This window comes from Monopterus albus, unplaced genomic scaffold (assembly GCF_001952655.1).
Source record: "Monopterus albus unplaced genomic scaffold, M_albus_1.0 scaffold57.1, whole genome shotgun sequence".
Taxonomy (NCBI): domain Eukaryota; kingdom Metazoa; phylum Chordata; class Actinopteri; order Synbranchiformes; family Synbranchidae; genus Monopterus; species Monopterus albus.
The window spans coordinates 478184-488753 of NW_018127937.1; positions in this window are offsets into that span (position 1 = coordinate 478184).

Below are 10570 nucleotides of genomic sequence, written 5' to 3' on the forward strand. Positions count from 1 at the left end.
TGCCTCTGTGCCTGTAACCAGAGCTGGCCAATCTGAGCCAAAAACAAAAAATACAGCCCACAGAAACTACGTCGGAGCTCAGTTGCGATGAGTGCAAACCTGCAGCTGGTCCAAGGCCAGGAATGCTCTGGCTGCAGCTTGAAAACAACAGTGAGTGACAGACAGCAGGTTTTTATGGCTCAGTGCGGTCTGTAAATCTGTCCATCATCAGGACGATGACTGATAAAACAAACCGGCGCAAACTACAAGAGGCTCACACAGGTGTGCTTGGCTGTTTTTAATGTACAATGGTGCACATTTTAATGCAAATAAATCATTACACAATCATGTTCAGACATCAGTGTAATGGCTGTAAACAGACCAGAGGTAGCTCAGGGTTCTGCACAATACACAGCACCACACATGATGAAACACTGGACCAAACTCAAAGGTGGTGTTCAAGCACCTCAGTGATGACTAGAATATCCTTAATGTCTCCTGAAACCAAATACTGGGCCAACACTGGTCCCAGTGCTGCCAACTGGAGCTGATTCTGAGCCAAATCCTCCAGAATCCTGTAACTACATGTGAAGCAGAACCAGCTCACATTTGGTCTTTTGGAGCTTCATGACCTGTGAGACATGAGTCGGGACGGCAGGGAGCCCACAAGCACATCACCTGTAGTGTGAACGGCACTGACGGACTGTGGATGTTGTTGAGGACAACTCAGTAACACCAGTATGAAGGCAAGAAAAAAGAGCCTGTGTCCGTGGGTCTGGTGCATGATGGGAAACTCTCCCAACATCCAGGTCTTTTTTAAAGCTGCAGTATCTGAACCCCACTGTTGTTTTTCTTGTTTTTCTCTTCCCTGTTTGCTGCTTTGTCCAAACAGTAACTCTACACATGAGGACTTGTAGGACTGTGACAGGACTGTGGACGTGTTTCTGTGTGTAAATGTACTAACAGATAACATAGCACGTGAGATTCATCAGTGTTCATGAAGCTGTGTGTGTACTGCTTAAATAAACACTGATGTTTTTGTTTGTACAGCCAGTTCCTTTGCATACATTCACATCTGGTCATCCAGAGTACCTGGTAGGAGTATTTTCTGTGGTACAGCAGAAGTGTAAGATATTCAGCTGACAGATCCCTGCCATGTATGTTAAGTAAGATTGTGTCCTGTGGAGGAGAAACCCGCAGCCTCCTCTCAGCTGACAGATCCGTTCTGCTGTCGGTGAGCCATGGTATGGGGCCTCTCGTATCGGAGGTGTTGATGTGCGGGGTTATGCCACAGGCCGTTGTCACTCTATGAGGCCAACCTGAAGCTGGACGACGATGCTCTGTTTGTTCCTCAGTGTGCAGCCAGTTAACCTGCAGAGGAAGATCAGCTGAGGGGGGTTAGGTCAGCTGATTAGAAGTAGCAGCTTGCTGACTCTCCCAGACAGGCTCTAGATGTTGGCCCAGGTGTGTTTGTTTTAACCTGTTGGCAGCAGAGGATGGGTAGGGCTTGGATCAGCATAACACAGTGAAAACCAGGAGGTTTGGACCAATCACAAGTAACTCACATGTTTTCAGAGCTGGAGTCCTGTTCCCAGTTTAACTGGTTATGTCTGCTAAGGACATCTTGTTCTGCCCAGTGGGCTCTGCTGTATTTACAGTAGTACTGCAGTTTGTGCAGCAGTATTGCTCTGTGTACAGTAGTACTGCAGTGCTGAGTACAGTAGTGCTGCTGTACTGGTGGCCCCAGCAGCAGTAGTAGTGTCCCTGTTGATGCCATGCTCCATGTATTGCCCAACATAGTAGGCTTCGACCCTGGAGCCTAGCACTATGCATTAGTCAGAGTCTCTGCTCAGAGGGGGCTGCCTGCCGCTCGGCCACCTTGACCCCACAGCCTCAGCCAATCAAAGTGCAGACCAACTGGGTGAGGGGTGGTGGTCGTGCCGGCCGACCGCTGTTGCTCAACCCTTGGCTCCAACCACCTCCTTTGCTTCCCAGCACACAGCTCGCTGCAGAGCTGCTCCCTCATCCATCCAGTGAGTCAAGCTGGCCGGTGTGTGTGTTTCTGGCACTTCTCGATCTGCTCGCCGCCTCCACGCTCTCCAGAGGAAGTTTCAAAACCTGCTGATGCAACAAGCAGCGGAGTTACAGCAGCAACATTGGCACCAATGGACAGATGGAGAGAGATTGAATAATGAGCTACCACTGGCTGAGGGTGCGTATGGGGACTCACCCCCTGTCTGGGGACAAAGACCCTCTGTCTCCACAAGGCTGACTGAGGCTGCGCCCACATCCCACATGAAGTTTCCCTCCTGGAGCCTTTTCCACAGAAGTGTGAACAAACCACACCAGATGCTCTCAGATCAGATCTGGGCCACTTGCATGTGTGTACTCTGAGCCTTAAGGCCTGGGACGTGCACACAGCCCAGCTGTCTGCAGGTGTGGTGGGGGTGTGAGGCCTCAGCCCAGGTCACTGTAACCGGTACTGTTTGTCTCTTTCTACGCTGACCTGCCTCCTACCTTCAATGAATTAATGGATAAATAACAGGTAGTGTGAGGAGCCAGTAATCTTCTATTGAACAGCAGGGCCCCGTTCTCAGTTCACAGCATTTTCACCAAGCTTCTAAAGCTTTTACATGACTTTCCAAAAAACAAGTCTGTGCTTTTAAGCAGCGTAAATGAGTTAATCATGGCAGCATGCTGTAAAACATCATACAGCTGTTCAATGGAATCAACCGATCCCTTCACCTTAACTTCATGCAAGTATAAAGGTTGAGTTTCAGATGTCAGAGCTGTTCTCAGCTCTTTAGACTTGACATGAACTGAATGAGCAGCTGAGAGTTTGGCCCCTCATTGTTTGAACAGTGGTGTGTTAACTGAGGTCCCGCTTGTGTCAGTGCGAACCATGGAGGTTTCATTCTGTCCAGAGCATCATCTGAGCAGCAGAGGTGAGGATCTCCTGGACTCTGCATTTCCATAATTCCTTGTGACTTGTTTTCTGTTTGCTGGTTCACATGGTGATTACTGGTCTGACTATTCTGAGTCTGCCTTTTTATACAGTGTTTTCACAGTCTTAATATAATACAGCTCAGAGCTCAGTGTGTGTGGGTGGGGGGGTGTATCTGTGTGACTCATGAGCTTCCTCGCTGACCACAGTGCTCCCATGATGCTCTAAATTTAGTCTGACAAGTTTCCTCAACTTGTACATGAACAGACCTTGGCTCTTTACAAACGTTTCAGCAGTGTTGAACACTGAGCTCAGCTCAGTGCAAACTGAGATGTTAGTGCTTCTTCTTTTTTTTTATAGTGAGTGCCAGGACTCTCAAAACCTGAGCCAGGACTGAGGTACATGCTGTAGAAGTTTGTAACAGACAGTAACTGTGCTGAGAGAAGGAGATCTGAAGTCAGCCTCCATCATCTGCATTTACCACTCCTTTCCGTCTGGTCACAGAAACCAGGTTCTTCTTTGGAATCACATCACCTAGTTCTATCTGCACACAACCTTCATCCCTGGATGTGCTCCAATCAGACCTTTCAGGCTCAGACCTGGGAGTCAGGGCTGTCTCCAAGATCTTCAGTCTGCACCCATAATACACACTGCTTCCTGTTTTCTTTTGGCAATTCTGGATGGAAATGCAGGAACTGAACTGTATTTGTTTTCCACACAAAAGACCAAGTACATTCACTAGGCTTACAAAATGTGGCTGGAAAATGTCACCTCCATTTTTCAGTAGGCACGAAGTAACAGTGTTTGCAGTGTGACAGTGAATCTCTGTGCACTGATCATCAGGTGGTGGCGGAGGTGGAGACACTGTGGTAACTGTATCGCCCTGCTGAGTGAGACAGACACAACAAGTAATGAGAAACGCATAGCCATGTCCCGTTTTCTTTGCCAAAAACGAGCTGACATGGAGTGGAGGCCCCGCCCAGCTGGCACACAACACTGTGCAGGTCTTGCTCAGTCCTCATCGCACGGGTAATCAATGATGCCAATGATATTCAAGCAAATGGCATGGGATCTAATGATTAGATTATAAACAGGGAGAAAAAGATACATGAAACCAGCACTTTTCAGATCTTGGTGAAAACTGAAATGTAGACTCCGCGTTCATCTCATCAGACCAGCTTCTAGAAAACAAGTGCACATGAGATGTGAGCATCTCCAGCGCACACACACACAGGACATTTCAGCTTAGTGTCTGTGTGACATGGCGTCCCCGATGGAGACAAACGTCACCTCTTCTCTGTAGTTCAAACTCTGTCTGTGGTTCTCATGATTAATGGGGGCCACTGCGTCATCATGTGCCTCTAAGTTAATAAAGAGTTCCCTGTGCTTAGACTGTTTTAATTGACCCTCGTTCCTTAATTAATTTAATTGGCTTGCATGTACTAATCCATGTTTGAATCCTGTGATCTTGCAGAATAAATCAGGCTGTACTGAGCCAGCTTCACAGTTTCTGATGTAGCTCCCTGGAAACTGGTCGTGTCACTGAATGACTACACCCATGGCTATGCACCACTATCTAACATTATGTCACCATTATGTGCTACAGACGAGGCTTAACCTGATGAAACAATACATGTAGAACTGACTGTTCCCTTACATTCAGAGTTTCAGTTAACCAGCGTTTCAGTGACTTCAGCATAATGACAGTGTTTGTGCAGAGATGTAGTGAGCTGATAAAGCTGGCGTGTGTGCAGACTGAAGAAATAATGGTGATAGTTCCTTTTCAAGCTTTGTTCTCACTTTTCAGAAGCATGTTATCAGGTATGAGCAATTGGATTCCAGGGGAACGTGCACTAAGTCAGGTGTAACCTGCAAGGGAAACATCAGAGGGGCCTTCACATTTTGAAAGATGTCTCAAATTATTTTCTTGTTTGGCATGAACATCTCCTTCACTATGAACAAATCATATTTCACCTCAGGTGTTTGTACCTACCCAGTGTGCCCAGTGTGCCCAGTGTGCCAAGTGCCGAAGGTGCTGATAACACTGACTGCTGACTCAAGTCAGTTAAATACGCTCAAGAAAAAAAATCAAAGCAAACCTTCAAAAATTAATACAAAAACAAAATGAAACTGTGCAACAGTGAGCACAAATCACACATCCAACAGTTAGAAATATTTAGACAAAAGAACACATCTGCAATGCAACGCTGAGGCCGCAGGCCGTCACTCATTGTCCAGAATATCGAAGGCTTTATGGGACAGAACCTTAATAACAGAAAGAAACCAAATGTCACCTCTGTCCCGTCGTGCTCCCAGCAGGCGTCTGTCGAAGCAGACAGGCTGTAAAAGGGGTGGCTTCAGCTTAACGTTGCCAAAGGTCAGACTGGGTGGTATGGTGACAACGTGTTGCTCTCATATTGCTGCTCTCCTCTGCCAGGTCTGCAGATAAGACCGAGCAGAGTTGAAATTCTGCAGATTTTCAGAGATTAGGCTTATCTTCTGACCATCGGCTCGTATTTAATTTGTGAACTGTGGTGATGAAAGGCAGGGCTGATTGAGCAACAGGGCCCAGGCTTTGTAACCACTGCCAAAACGCTACCATAACTCTGTCCAAATGGCCAGTTCTGTTAGAGTCCACACACAGCGGCACATTTGTCCTCATGTGTGCACTTATAATTTACACCTGAATCAGCAGCGTCACTGAGTGCTGACACATGCCGACCTGCACCTCTTTCCTCCTCATTCACTGATCCATGAGGAGTCAAAATGTCTTGTTAGTGTATCGATATAATCATGAGGAGCCTCTGTTTTATGGCCCCTCATCATGACATCAAGAGGAGAACAAATGTCTGGCACAAAAAAGGACAAAATACAGTAAACGATAAGTCCATAACAATAAAATTCAGTTCACATCATCATCAGACCTGTTCTCCCTCAGATGAGCTCAGTAGGTGGTAACTATGGTAATCAGCATCAACCAATCACTGCACACGTGTCGGTCAGGTCGGGCTTCTCTAATTAATCACAGGGGTAGTCGATTGGAAAATGAACTGCAGAAGAATTAAAGAGCTAGTTGAACTAAAACACACCTGAGCAGACTCGCACTTGAATGTCAGACTGCTGATGTGTTTCCAGTCATTTTCTCAAACATTTGTCTAGGGTTCGGACTTCACAGTATTATAGAAAAAAACCCACAAGACACTATAAACTCATTTTCACTTATAGCATAAAAATAGAAATAGAACAACATAAGAACGTAATGGAGACTAAAAACAGACCCGCAGCTACAGTGTGTACAGAGTACACTGTACAGAGTACACACTGTACAGTGACAGTATAAGACTGTAACACAACTCTACTAGTGTTGCCTGACTCTGACCGATTCGCTACAGACTGAAATCTCACTACCTGTGTAACGTTTTGACTCTTGGACTCAGACTTAAATCAGGCAAACAGATTTTTCAGTAATGCCAGGCTTGAACGAGACAAAGGACAAAATGGCGGACAACGGGTAGGTAAACTGGGAGGAGGAGGTCCACGGCAGGTAAGTATTCAGAGTAAATTGGCAGGGCACAGAGGTAATACAGGTAAGTACACAGGTCTTGATTTGCAGGAAATACACACTGAAACTTCAGGTAAGTGCACAGAGAGAAACCTTGAGCAGGATACGCATAGAGGTAGCAGGGCTAGAAGGTAACTATAAAGTGCAGAAATGGCCAGGCCGGACACAGGTGAGTACTTACAGGACCTCAGATAGTCAGGATAGGTGCAGTTAACAGCTATGGGTCAGGCTGAGTAGAGGTGTGGGGACAAAAACTGTTCTGAGCCGGGCGGACACAATGACTTCCAGGTGGAGTGAGGATCAAGGAACAAATAGCAAATCATGACAACCTGGGAAAGACGTACAGGTGGGCAGAGTGACCTTACACCAGTGTGTTCTGCACTGAATAACCTCCTCTGTCCTCTGGTTTTCTGTAAGCCAATCAGAGCTCACACACAGCTTCACCCAGTTTGACTCTCCAAGACGACTTTACTTGGATGTTGTCCATGTCTCCATCCCTCCTCACTCCCATATTTAATCCATCTATATCTGCTGGCTTGCTGGGGTCAGTGTCTATTCATACAGATGGCCAACCTGATTGGCTCAGCTGGGGTGACGCCTCCTCCTCCCCCAGGAGACTCTGAGGTGACATTTAGCCTCCATTTTAATTGCTCTTCTCCTGGTGTGAAGCAGGGTAGACAGTCAAGCGGAGGAGAACACGTGAATGCCACGCTTCCAGAGTTGCTCAAAGGTCCCAGGGCAGTCGTTGACTCCCCCTCCTCCCCTACAAAGAGAGGAGCAGAGACCCACTGATCTCTGCTGTACAGAGGTGAGACAGCTGCAAGACATACACCAGTTGTGAACTGGATGACTTCAGATGTCCGTGCTGTGTGTGTTGGGACAGAGTCTGTCTCTTTTTTCAACTTTATAGAATCACATTTAACAAATCTCATTCTCTGTCATTCTCCTCAGGATGTACTGGAATAGTAGGCTAAAGTCCTCTGACTTTTCGTCAGCTCAACAATTTAACTTGTACAGTACAGTGCTGGTCCAAAATATATGTATCAGTAGGTGTAAGAGTACATTCAGCATGCCCGATACCAATCGAGTTTACACTGGTACGGAAAGACTCCAGGAAATAGCCATATGCTGCACTCAAAAGTCTGTCAAAGGCCTTAGCCTTCTCCTGTTTACTGACCTTTTGTATGTTAACAACTAACTACCAACCACATAAATTAAATAATTTCCACCATAAATAGTGCACATTTGAGCATGGTGTGAGACAAAGTTTAGCTGTAAGCAGTGCAGCAGGAGACGGACCATAGCCGCACGTGCTGCTACTGGCATCATCCAGTACATCAGTGCTGGTACAACTCATCCAGTCTTGCTCTACTAAGTGATTAAATATCTTCAGGAACTAAACCTGCAGGGCCTAGAGACACAGACTGTTGTTGATTTATCTGAAATTATCTGTTTTACGCAGTAACTGAAGGTGTTTACTTAGTTTCCAGAAATATCGTATGTGTGCACAGAACACATATATGTGCTAGTGAACTACAGATTATTTACCTGAAAAGTAATATAAGCAGTAAATAAAGTCAACAATATCAGACAATAAATAATTCTGTAACGTTGTAAAGGATCCACTAAATAAAGCCTATACTGATGGGAAAGTAAAAGTGCTTTACTTCCGCCTGATACCAACCAGTCAGCACACAGCTTTGCAGACCTGTACATGCGTTTACTGGGATTGTGGAAAACCCAGAAAAGTTTGACTCATTTTGACGTAGTAACCCATATGTATACTGGGTAAAAGGGACTGAACTCCCAGCCCTAGCCACTGGCCACTGTCTCAACTGCTGATCATGGGCCCGTCACTGAGGGGGCACAGTGGGGTGCAATGCCCACCAATAAAGTAATGTGCACACTTCACTTGGGGCAGCAACTCTGTCCCAACCCAAAGGGAGCAATCACCATTTAGTAGCAGAGCAGGGCAGAACAGGATATCCCACAGTTCCTTGCAGCATCATTAACATGAGCAAAACCTCCTTAACATGCTGAAGTGAATGCAGGCGGATTCCTCCACTTCTAGAGACGCTTCTACTCAACAGATTTATGACCATAAAAACAAAGCTGCTCTGACAGTTTTGAGTTCATCCTCATTCTGCAGCAGCGAATCATATGACTTCACCAGTCACTCTTTACCTGCTGCTAATGCTAGCTGCAGTGCTAACCTCTCTCCCGCCATTTTCAGGACAAAACTAGCGCTGCTCTGGCGCCTCCTACAGGACAAAACTAACACTCCCATAGCGCCACTTTCAGGACAAAACTAGCGCTCCTCTGACGCTGCCTTCAGGACAAAACTAACGCTCCAATAGCACCACTTTCAGGACAAAACTCATCCAATTCTTTTGGAAAGAAAACTCTGTCAGAGGCCCCTGGTGGGTCCCTGGACCACAGGTCTAGAACCGGTACCATACAAGTTGAACTTGTTGGTCCTAGAAGCCAGAGCAGGAGACATAGCAGTCCATAATGATGTCCTGTGAGTGACACTAACGTCCTTATTGGATGAGTCATTAGACAGACGTCTGGAGGTCAAAGGCCAGATGACTGGCTGTGTGTCTAACAGGGATTAGCGTAACTTTCACCTTTTGCCCAGTTCAGCCAGGCAGCAGGTCTCTGAGTGTGTGTCTGGGTGATGTACTGTATCTGTGTTGATCACACAGCCTCCTGTGACAGAAAGCTGGATGAACCACCAGAGTGGCTAACGCAGATTTTACACCACAGAGTCCATAAAGTAAAGAGCTGCACATAACGCCTGGCAAATTATCCCCTGGCCATGTGTTTTACTTCACAGACAACTAGTACTATATTTTGAGGTACTTTTTTACTTTATTTTTTCTTGACTAATTTTGTTTCAGTTTTGTTTCCTACTCCACTATAGACTTTTACTCTACTACATTTATTTTATACCTTTAGTTACTATTTAGTTTGCAGTTTCACATTATTTCAGCAAAATATAGAATAAAAAAATACATTGTGATGTATAATTATAGATCCAGTTTGCAAATCAGCTCCACCTTTAACATTAAAATACACCTGCAATGTTAAAGTGCACAAGTAAAGTGAGGATGACAAACCTAAACCAGACCAGTGACCCCCTTTGCCTTTAAACCAGCCCCAGGTCTCCTCAGTCCACCTGCACACAGGGAGCTTGTTCCAGCCGCCACAGTTCTCCTGTGGATTCAGGCTGTCTCAGTGTCTCTGTCGGCGCATGTGGCGCCAGACCGACTCCATGATGCTGAGGTCGGGGCTCTGTGGGGGACCACCTGCTGCAGGACTCTTGGTGCTTCTGGTCTCTGGACATAGATCTTTATGACTTTATGACTTATGAGTAAACTAGCAAGAATTAGATCATCCAAGAATCATGTGACAGAAAGCTGCTTTGAAAATGAATGAAAGGTTTGGGCTACTTTTCAAGCCAAACTGCCAAACATTTAATGACTGCAGGTCATCGGAAACTGCAGCTTTTCTCTGTCTTAAACTGAACATTTTGGCTTTGGACCGTCAGCCTGACTAAATGAGACTTTTGAAGACATCACTTTGGACTCTGCAAAGTAGGGTCGATATATTGATATTTCACTATTTTCTGACCTTTTATAAACCAAATGATTAACTGAAAACTGAAAATAAAGCCCTGCTTTAAATGAGCCCTTTTAAGAAATGCAGTTTTTTTCAGAATAAGCCAGTGTAATCTTATCAAGCTGTTTACATCAATGGTTTTACTACCTTTGGTGTCTTTCCCAGATTATTACTGTAGTAAAAACCAGCAGGCATTGTGTTACATTTTCACTGATCAAGATAATCCCTAGGCTGTTCGGTCTTGTCAGTCTGTTGACCTGGAGCAATTACCTGTTTCCTGGAAACAGGTCCCAGTAGCTTTGACATAATAAAGTAATGAAATATTATGTGTTATTTATTTATCTTTAGTGGTATGGCTGGGTGGATTCTGTTACCTTTAGACAAAGCCAGGCTAGCTGTCTTTATGCTAAACTCATTTAGCTTCATTTTGCGTCAGACATCAGAGTGTGATCAATGTCAACATG